The 8535-nt window shown below is 45.8% G+C and overlaps 1 long non-coding RNA gene across 1 annotated transcript; it reads left to right on the forward strand.

Annotated features, from left to right (window-relative positions):
• Positions 1–6366: 6366 nt before the first annotated feature.
• LOC106724167 lies at positions 6367–8334 on the forward strand. The gene is made up of 2 exons (XR_001359918.1): positions 6367–6769; positions 7965–8334. It is a non-coding gene; the product is annotated as an uncharacterized LOC106724167 (long non-coding RNA).
• Positions 8335–8535: the final 201 nt, after the last annotated feature.

The following is an 8535-nucleotide window of genomic DNA, read 5'->3' on the forward strand; positions in this document are numbered from 1 at the left end:
GTCTGTTTAAACCAGCCGGCATCCAGCCAAACCCCATACCCAGGCTCTGAGCACTGACCTTGTAAATGTAACAGCAGCAGCGAGGTCACTGCCTTGGAAGAGAGGGATGTTTGAATTAGCTCCTGGAGCTCTTTCTGGCACAGAACTCACCAGGAAGCCTCACTCTTCCCTCCAGCAACAGAGGGTGTCTGCTATATGGCCAGGAGGCCTCCTATCCTGACTGGGAGCCCAGACCCTGGGTTCCAGGCCTGACTCACTCTCGGAGGGATCTTGGGCAACTCAGCTTTCTTTTGGGCCTCACTCACTCTTCAGCTGTGATTTGGTAGGTTGGGGCTGAGGCTGGCCCTAAAACCTGTGCCCACTCCTCCATACCAGCCTCAGCTCTCCGGATACTGTCCCTATAAGAATGCATCACCCTTCCAGAATATATCATTCCTGCCTCCGTGGGGGCAAACCTGTGCTAGTTTTGATGGCTGCTATTTCCTCAGACCAGTGCCCAACAGCAGATGTTTTTTGCGACCGACTTAATAGCCTGGGGCAGTTTAACTGGTCTCAGGCCTGTCTCCATGCAGTGGCCTTCTTCTTAGAGGGGACTCTAGGCTAGATTAGAGGGTAGATTTGCACCAATCAAATGGTTCAGCAGGAGGCATTTTCAGTTCCTATGGGAATGCTGGGAATGCCAGCCCGAAGGAGGGAAAGGCACCTTCAACATAATATGGTGGGGGCTGTTTTCTCCACAGAGAAGAGGGTCAAGGTCATGTTAACCAGAGGAAAACCAGGGTCTCAAGCAAGCTGGAGGGTATACCCCCACCCCCACTCTGGGGTCTTTGTAAGAAAGAAGGCCTCCTGTAGGGAGGAGAGTTTGTTTGCCTCAGTTCTTTACAAGGAGAAAACTGGAGACAGTTGTGGCTGGTGGAGAGCAACCAACTGACTGGGGAAGAAGGCCTCATTACCTCCCAAGCTCAGATAAGAGCCCACCATACCAGGGGATGCCAGGCAGCCAGGGGGCCTCCAGGAGGCTAGTACCAGGTTTCAGTGCTCTGTGAGGAGTGGTGGCCAGTCCTGTGGGGGGAGAATTTGCAGACACCAGCCCTGGAAGGTTAGAGAGAAGACTGGGGGTGGAAGGTGGGGAGAAGAAATGGGTTAAAGAAGGAAGTTGTGTCCCCATAAGCACCCCAAGAAGGCCCAAGCTGTAAGGGAGAACCCCCTTCGGCAGGAAGAGTTATCCAAAGGCGTGGCCTTACCTCTAGTATCCATTCCAGCCAGGAGTTTGCCTTGGTCCCCTGGTTCTGGGCAGTTTGGGGGATGAAAGGATTCATTTCAGTAAGCTGTTTAAACTTCTCATGGAGGCAGCAAGGACTGGGTCCAAGAAAGACAGAGGTGACAAGGTGTATAAAAAGGGGCTTTGCCCTGGCTAGTGTGGCTCAGTTGGTTGGAGCATTGTCCTGTACTTGGAAAGGTCACAGATTCTATTCCCGGTCAGGGCACATACCCAGGTTGCTGGTTCGATCCCCAGTCTGGGTACTTACAGAGGCGACCCATAGATGTTTCTCTCTCCCATTGATGTTTTACTCTCTCTCCCTCTCCTTTCCTCTCCCTTTAAAATCAATAAAAAACATATCCTCAGGTGAGGATTTAAAATAAAATTTAAAAGGACCTACTTTGCTTGGGGCACTAAATAGTAATGGCTGTCCTAGAGTTGCCTTTATTTGGTTGTCCTTTATTTGCTAAATGCAAATAAAAATACAGACTCCCAGCCAGCCCATGTGGCTCAGTGGTTGAGCATCGACCTATGAACCAGGAGGTCATGGTTCTTTCCCAGTCAGGGCACATGCCCGGGTTGCGGGCTCAGTCCCCAGAGTGGGGCGTGCAGGAGGCAGCCAATCAATAATTCTCTCTCATCATTGATGTTTCTATCTTTCGCTTCTTCTTCCTTCCTCTCTGAAATCAATAAAAATATATTAACAAAATACAGACTCCCAGTCAATTTTGAATTTCAGATAAACACTTAATACATTTTTTAGCTTAAGTATGTCCCATAAAATATTTGGGATATCCTTATAAAAATTTATTGTTTACCCAAAATTCAATTTTAATTTGGCATTCTATATTTTATCTGGCTGCCCTAGGCCTGTCCCACTAGGGTCCCCTGTGGCCACTCACAATGACCATCCCCCAACACCCACTCCCTAAAGCACAGAGAGAGCTAGGACCTTGGCAACAGAAAGAAGTGGCCTTTCTCCGCCCCACTCCAGGGTCCCTACAGACTCCCCTCTCCCAGCCCCTGCCCCATTCCTATGCTCAGGTTTTCAACACTGACACCAGAGATCCTATGGCTGACAAGGCCCAGGGAGTTCCTTGACTGATGGCACTCCATCCTACCCCACTTGGGCGTCCACAACCATTCACTGAACACTGTGGCACCAGCCTTGTCTTGGGGGAGTCAGGGGAGATGATTGTGGGGCTATGGCTTAAAAGAATGCTTGGGAGGAAATGGAGATGGACAGGAGGAAAGCAATACATGCCAATACATTCTGGGAATTCCAAGAAATTCCTTTGCATGACTGGTGTTCTGATATGGGTAAGGATCTACAGGAGTCTGAGAGACAGAGGCCAGTAATATGGAGCTTTGGATCTTATGCCAAAGCATTTATACAGTGGGGCAAAGTAAGTTTACAGTTGTTGATATGGAAAATAATACAATAATTAATAAATGGTAATACATGGATAAACTCTGTGTTTTGTGTACTCACAACTATACTAGTAAACCTACTTTTGCCCCTCCCTGTACTTTATCCTCAGCAGTGGAAGCTGAAAGGTTAACATCAGTGGTGCATGGGGAGGCTAAATAGCCATCTCAGATTGTGATTAAAGAAAATGGAATTTATTTAAGGAAAAGGGAAGGGGAGATGGGGATATCTAAAGGGAAGGGCTACACAGAGAAAAGGGGGCCTTAGAGACAGGTTGGGGGCTAGCCCAGGACAAGCTGCCACTGCCCATTGCTCCCCTAGTTGCAAGTCTCATGGGGTCCCTTAGAGGTTGGGGGATACGTGCCTGTGGGGAAACGGCCTGGGTGTGCTCCTTGGAGGCACAGCTCCCACTGGGTCCTTTGTCCTGAGCATATTTATCTCTCTCTTGCAGTTCCTATAAATCTTAGGGGAGGTCTCAGGGAAGGGTCTTAATAGAATATTTATCAGCTTTCCAGGTGTGCTCTTTCAAGGTCATGGTCTCCACTGATTAGTCAGTGCCAGGGAAGGGGGGGGAGGTCATTAGTCAATGTAGCTGGTCCTGAGGCAGCCACTGTGTCACTCGTCTGGTTTTGCTGTTTTTCTGGGCCTGAAACACAACTGAGGCCTAGATGTTATCTTTAGGGAGGAAAAGGTCAGGGGGTCTAAACCACATGACCAGCGATTTGAAAGATCAGGGTCCAAACTGAATGACCAGTGATTTGCTAGGGGAAGATAGGTTACCCTCGGGGGTGAGGTTCTTGTTTTCCCAGTTTTGCTGCTTGCTAGGCATCCAGAGCTTTCTGCCCTGATGAGTTTCTGTACCTGGCCCATCGTCCTTGCTCTGGGGGGTCTAACAATTGCGTAATGTTTATCAGGTACTTAATTACTTAAAAACCCATTTGTTGACAGTTTGGCTCAAATAAATTCACAAAAATTCTTCACAAGTTTGAATGTTTCTTATTTTAACAATTTATAATTTCTTCTTGTCATTTAAATTTCTTCTTGTTTTGTTACAATGAATTTGCAAAAAATGTTACATCTTCTGAGAGATCCATGGAAAGGACTTTGACTTATATTAAATTACTTATCTCTGAGAATAAATTTTTAAATCATCCCCTTTGAACTGTATGAAAAGCATTAGAACTCTATGGAGAATATGGATTTATAGAAGTACTGCCAAGAAGATTCAGGAGAAACAAAATTGATTATGGGACTGATTGAACTGAAAATAATTATAGTTTTTGTACTTTTTTTGTTAAAAATATTGGTTATTTTTAATTTTTTTCAGACATAAGGAAACTTGTTTCTTTTCTTAAAGCAATTTGGTAAATTATACTTTCATAAGCAATATTGAGGCATTTATATTTTTCCCCTCACTTATCACTCCAGAACTTGGCAATTCTTAATGAGTAAGTCATGGAAATATGTTTCTTTGCATGAAATCAATAAGACCAGTTTCCAATTGTGGTTTTATTAACCAAGACTTTGACTGAAATCTAAGAGAGACATGCCTGGCTCTAAATGTCACCAGAAAGCCTTAAAAAGCCAATAAAAGCACCTTGGAGAAAGCCTGGTACCTTGCTTGATCACATGGCTCATGGCAGTCTTTCCAGATAAGGAATGAATGTTGCTTTCCTGAGACATGGCAAGGAAGGAACCTCAAGACATCATTGGGAACTCAACTTGAGGAATTCACCCAAGTGTACAGGTATTGCAGGCCAACCTGATGGCAGCTAGGTGGCTCAGCTTCTTTGTCCTGTGGGGCTAATTAAAGCTCAATCATGAGATCCCAGCAAAGTATATATATATATATATTGGAGGCCCGGTGCATGAATTCATGCACGGGTGGAGTTCCTCAATTGGGGCCAATCGGGGCTGCAGGAGGTTGGCTGGCCGGGGGGAGGGGCCGCGGGAGGTTGGCTGGTCGACCTGATCAATTGGGGCCATCAGGACTGGCCATCCAAGGGGAGGGCCCATGGGAGGTTCCAATCAGGGCCATCAGGGTCGGCCAGCCGGGGGAAGAGGCCACGGGAGGTTGGCCAGATGGGGGGGAGGGGCCACGGGAGGTTGGCCGTGGGAGTGCACTAACCACCAGGGGGCAGCTCCTGGATTGAGTGTCTGCCCCCTGGTGGTCAGTGTGCATCATAGCAACCAGTTGTTAGGTCGTTCAGTTGGTCGGTTGCTTAGGCTTTTATATATCTAGATATTTTTTAAGCCTATATGATCAACTATTATTCTTACTGTGTTCATGCAAACAATCAGGCCAAATTGTAACTAGATTTGATACAGTAAAAAAAAATTAGTCTTTTTAAAAATGTATATTTTTATTGATTTCAGAGAGGAAGGGAGAGGGAGAAAGAGATAGAAACATCAATGATGAGAGAGAATCATCAATTGGCCGCCTCCTTCATGCCCCACACTGGGAATCGAGTCCACAACCTGGACATATACCCTAACTGGGACCTGAACCTCGACCTCCAGGTTCATAGGTCAATGATCGAACACTGAGCCATGCCAGCCAGGCTGGTCTTAATTTGCCTCTTTAATAAAAATGAGGGTGCCCTGGCTGGTTTGGCTCAGTGGATAGAATGTTGGCCTGGGGACTGAAGGGTCCAGGGTACAATTCTGGTCAAGGGCACATGTCTGGGTTCTAGGCTCGATCCCCAGTAGGGGCGTGCAGGAGGCAGCCGATCAATGATTCTCTCTCATCATTGATGTTTCTATCTCTCTCTCCCTCTCCTTTCTTCTCTGAAATCAATAAAAATATACTTTAAAAAACAGTGGAATTATTACGACTGCACTCTTCCTTCCCCCTCTTCCCTCCTCCTTAAAAAAAATGAAAGTGATTTTAGGAGGGAGGGGAGATTGTGTTTCAATAGACTAATACACAGTTGTGAATATTAGTCTCAAAGCTTTATTTTTCACCTATGAATTGAACTAGATCCTGAATTTATCTAGTTTTCTTAAATATTTGGCTACCTCCCTCCAAACTAATGTTTCATTTTTCCTCCCATCTTTTTACTTGGAATTATTAGAACTAATATGTTTTTCTTCCCCTTCCACGAGATCATTTGTCAAAATTCTTGTTGTTCTGGCTTTTGCCCCAATAAGACTAAAGTTTATAGCACAGTTTGTCTCCACCAGGTTACAAGCCCTACTGTACTCGGAATACCGCCTCTAGGTACCATCACCACCTGCTCCTGTGCCCAAGCCTCATCATCCCTCTGACAGAGAGCAAGGATTTATTGGCTCTGAAGAAAAACTTTTCCCCTCTTCAGCAGGAAGCAGCTACAAAAGAGACCCTGCACCCCTTTTCTCTGAAAGAATTCAGAGCTAAGATCTTTGATGGAGGGATGCGGTAGGCAGTTAGACAGACATGAGCAGAGCAAAAACAGAAGGTCACCAGGGAGGAAAGCCCCAGGAGCCTACCAAGGGACAATCGTAAGGTAGGGTGGGATGGCCTTTCCTCCCCTAGCATAACACTGGTTTGGATCCCCTGACCTTTTTTCCCTAGAGATAACATCTAGGCCTCAGGAACGGTTAAGAAAATGAACCACACCCCTAAAGAAGAATATATCAAACGTTGTCAGGACACTCATCTGCATTGGGATCCCCGGATGCCAATTGCTCGGCTCAGGATTAAAGTAGCTCCCTGAAGCAGGACTGACTTGAGTCCCTATGAAATAATATATGGACCACCTTTTCAGATGGCTATAGGAACAGGAGATATATATGTAGACCATGATGTTAAAATTAAGAATTATATGCAGCATCTTAATCAAACACTGACTGGAATGAATAATTTGGCATGTGCCAGGGATTTTCTGTCAGAGGTCTGCCACATCCCTTTGAATCAAGAGACAGAGTTCTCCTCAAAACATGGAAAACCAGATTGCCAGATGATCAACTAGAGGAATAACCAGACAGGATCCTGGAACATGCTCCTCACCACTCCAACTGCTCTGAAGCCGGCAGCAGGAAAGTCCTGGATCCATCACACCAGAGTGAAGAGGGCACCAGAACCTAAGGAACACCTCAAGGTCATCTTTCTTTCTTTCTTTCTTTTTTTAAAATTATTATTATTATTATTTTGTTAATCCTCACCTGAGGATATTTTTCCATTGATTCTTAGGGAGAGGGTAAGAGAGAGGGAAAGACAGAGAGAAACATTTATGTGAGAGAAACATATGGGTTCGTTGCCTCCTGCACGAGCCCTGACTAGGGCTCGGGCCGGGGAGGACCTTGCAACCAAGGTACATGCCCTTGACTGGAATCAAACCCGGGACCCTTTGGTCCACAGGCCGATGCTCTATCCACTGAGTTAAACCGCTAGGGCTCAAGGTCATCTTTTGAAGGCAGCATTTGTTATCATCTCGCTCTTGACCATTGTTGGTCTGGCTAAAGGAGAACTAATTTCCTTCAGAAGAGATGAAAATATTTGGGTATATTTAGCATAAAAATGTTCTTAATATCTCTGACTTTTGCCTTTCGGGAGGAACCTATGTAGAACAGACCTTTACATCTTGCCTAGTAGGAGTTGGGACAGCTATTGCTAATATACAGAATTATACTCATTCTATTCATTTTGGGAAGAAAGTCACACATGGGGACCTTTATGAGTTAGGACCCACTGTCTGGGAAAAGGATGCAGGAATGTTTTCTATAAAGGTTACTGCAGTAGCTTCCTATGGTGGAATATCTGGCTTTTACTGGGTGTTCTACTTATTGTCTTTCAGTATCTAATAACTACTGTGCTGGGCTGCATATCTGGCACTTTGGCCAGACGGGTCATGCTGTGCTGTCTGTTCCTAAAACACATAGATAGGAAGGTACTGACATCAGGCCAGGCCTTGAGATATGGTCTCATGGTCCCTTCCCAGCATGCTGTACTCTCTGTTCCTAGAACACATAGATAGGAAGGTAGTCACTGTAATGATGCTGTACTGTGTCAGGAACTAAGGTTTTGTAACTTTGTGGTTTTTGCAAATAAAAACGCTGTAACTCCTGTAGCCAGTGACTGCAGTTCAGCCTTTGCTTCGGCAGGGTGCTGTAACTGTAGTCAGCTGGCCAGCTTAATAAAGGCTCTTAAATTTAAATTCTGAGTCGGTGGTCTATCTCGCTGAGTGAACCCAGAACACTACAATATGAAATGTTCTGATAATTCACCCTCCCTGATAGTAATGGACATACCAAGCTGCAGGCTGTTGGTTTCTGATATGTGGGGTAACTTGACAGGCCAGCAGAGGACATTTGGCTCAGGTGGACTAAAAAGTCCCAAATGAGAAAGTGGCCCCAGCCTCATTTTGTGGAACAGCCATCAGTCACTCTATCCAGCACAGCAGGAGGCAGCCGCACTGAGGGCGAGACAGCAGGCCAACGATAACAACGGCTTACAGCCCACAGCCTCAATGGCCAGCACTAATTGGTCTGAAGGACAACGAGCTCCATCTAATCAGACTAGAACACCTACATCCCTGAGCCTCCGCCCCTTGCCATTTTGGCGCATAAAATTCAACCCCAAGGACAGCGGAGGCTGAGTCCTAACCTTCCTCGTTGGCTCCATCCCCCATTCCCTCTAATAAACTTCCCTCCTGCTTGCTCGCTGCCTCTGCCTAATTCAGGGGTGGGCAAACTTTTTGACTCGAGGGCCACAATGGGTTCTTACACTGGACCGGAGGGCCGGAACAAAAGCATGAATGGAGTGTTTGTGTGAACTAATATAAATTCAAAGTAAACATCATTACATAAAAGGGTACGGTCTTTTTTTTTTTTAGTTTTATTCATTTCAAACGGGCCGGATCCGGCC

The sequence above is a fragment of the Myotis brandtii genome, unplaced genomic scaffold, assembly GCF_000412655.1.
Source record: "Myotis brandtii unplaced genomic scaffold, ASM41265v1 scaffold74, whole genome shotgun sequence".
NCBI classification, from domain to species: Eukaryota; Metazoa; Chordata; class Mammalia; order Chiroptera; family Vespertilionidae; genus Myotis; species Myotis brandtii.